The sequence below is a fragment of the Lissotriton vulgaris genome, unplaced genomic scaffold, assembly GCF_964263255.1.
Source record: "Lissotriton vulgaris unplaced genomic scaffold, aLisVul1.2 SCAFFOLD_1620, whole genome shotgun sequence".
Taxonomy (NCBI): Eukaryota; Metazoa; Chordata; class Amphibia; order Caudata; family Salamandridae; genus Lissotriton; species Lissotriton vulgaris.
The window spans coordinates 437151-439648 of record NW_028253485.1 but is presented as its reverse complement, the minus strand read 5'-3'; positions in this window follow the sequence as shown (position 1 = coordinate 439648).

The window sequence follows — 2498 nt, the reverse complement described above, 5'->3', positions numbered from 1 at the left end:
AAATGAACCTGACCCATTTTTATTTAATTTAAAAGGGAGCAGGCCACGTGGTCCCCCCTCCTGAGGCCAATATATGCCCCGGAGAGGCATCCCTCGGGGCAGGACCTTTGTGTGTATTTTTTTAAAGGGGAGGGGGCTGTGGAGCCCCCCTCCCCAGACTGATTTCGGCCCCGGGGATCCCATCCCCGAGGCCCGGTGATTTTATTTTAAGGTCAGGGGGTCAAGTGGGCCCTTCTCCTCAGCCATTTTCGGGCCAAGGGACCCATCCCCTGGGTTTGTCCTCTCTTTGGGGACCACCGGGGAGTCCCAAGGCACAGTGGTCCCTGACGCCTCCCTGCCTCCTTTGGGAGCTGGCATTGCTTTTGGGCAGAGGAAGCTGAAAACGTGCAGCTCCCTCTGCCCAAAAGCAATTCTGATTTACTTCATGGAAACAAGAGCATTTTCCATGCTCTTGCGTCCATGAAGTGAAGCAGTGTTTGCTCTGGCTTGTCGAGAGCAGTGCTTTCCGCCAAGCCATAGCAAACAGCAATGTCCTGGAGGTGGGCACCCTGGGATATTGCTGGAGCCGACCCTGGGGGATATCTCCCCCAGGATCATGGAGGGCTCCTGGAGGGGTATGGCGCAACACCATCTTCTCTGAAGCTCCTGGGAGGGGGTAGTCTCAGAGGCTGAGGGTCCGCAACAGAACCTCCCATTTACTTAATTTGTGTCCCGGGGATTGGTGGTCCCTGGGGCTGCAGGGGGGTATGAGCACCTCTGTGCATTTTTTTAACACCTTAGCTGCTTTGGAACGTCCAGCTCCAGTGCTGAACGTTCCATTGCCCAGGTGCAGTTGGAACGTCCAACGGCCGACGGCAGCACTCCCGAGGTAGTGGTGCCGTCGGCCGCTGGTATAGGCGCAGCGCTTAAGAGGTTATAAAGAAACCTGGGGAGTTGATGGTCCCCAGGATCTGGGGTGGCCTGCATGTCCCCTCTGCATTTCATGAAAATAGCCCAGGTGAGGTGGCGGTCACCGGGGCTTTGAGGGCCCACACAGTCCCCTGCATCATTATTTGTAATTGCCCCCGGGGCTTGGTCCACCCAGGGGCTAAAGGAAAATGAAGCACGAGAGACCACGGTTAGTTTATTGTAAAATGTTCAGCAGGATTTGCGCCCCCAACTAGGCTCCCGCCAAAAGTATTTTTAAAAAAAAGCTTTTTTTGGCCCTGGGAGTCCCTGTGGGACCCCAAGAGCAAGTCTGGGAGGTCAGTTTCTACCCTGCCCCCTTTTCTTGTTCTTTAGTGTTTTTTTACTTTTTTTCTTGTGACTCAGTTCAACCGAGTCACAGGATGGCTGCCAACACTTCCTTGTTGGAACAGTCATTGTGGTCCCTGGAGTCACCACAAAAAGATAAAATAGGTTTTAGGGATGGTTTTTATGGAAACTCTCTAGAAAAGCATAACTTTAGAGAATAGTGTAAGAAACCCCTAGAGTGTAAAATACTGTTGTATGTGTGTATTCACTTTATGGAAAAGGCGCAATCATCGTAGTTAACGACATCATTGGGACGTCCCGAATAACCCCGATAACAGAAAAAAGGTCTGAAAGATGGTTTTTAAAGCAACGTAGTAAAAACATTTGAATGTATATAATAATATGTGTAATGCAATATTCAGAATGGATTTTTTCACATATTATTTTTGGATGTGTTGGCCATTGAATGTCTGCTTTTGTTTACCGCTTTCACAACGTGTCCGGGGGGATTATGATTACCAACGTCATTGCGTTCTTTGGAGTCATCACGAAAAGGAAAAATAGGTTTTAGAGATGGTTACTCTAAAAATACACTAGAAAAACATGAGTTTGATGTGTACAGTAATAAACCCCTAGCGACTCATCTGTAGAGATGGATCACTTTCCCTGCGCCACACTGAGAAAACCTTGCACACCAATGGATGCTCCGTATTTACAATACAGCGCACCATGGCGCAAGGATTGACAGAGGCAACAGAAATTCTGATGCATCTGTTGGCTCAAAAGTCACGCATTGCTGGAATTGTGTCGCAAGCATGACGCAACTCCAGCAATGCATGGGGAGGCCTAACCTTATTATGCCTCATCACTCCTTATGCCTGCTCCAAGCAGGCATAAGGTTTTAACACAGTGGCATCCTAGAAGTGACGCAGTGAAATCTTGTAGGTTTTTTTGTGTGGGAACGTCCTCCCTGCATATATTATACCTGACGCAGGTATAATGTTTCACAGGGCTTTACAACATGACACATCTACCTAAATGCGTCATGTTGTAAATGGGCCACATTTTAACGCTGCCACTGCATCACAAAAAGTGATGCAAAGGCAGTGAAAAAATGATGCAAGTGGCTTGTAAACCTGACCCGTAGTGTATTAAATACTGTAATATGTGCGCATATATGTGTTTTCACTTTACGGAAAAGGCGCTATTGTTGCGGTAAGCAACATCATTGTGATGTCCTCAATAACCAAAAAAACAGGAATAGG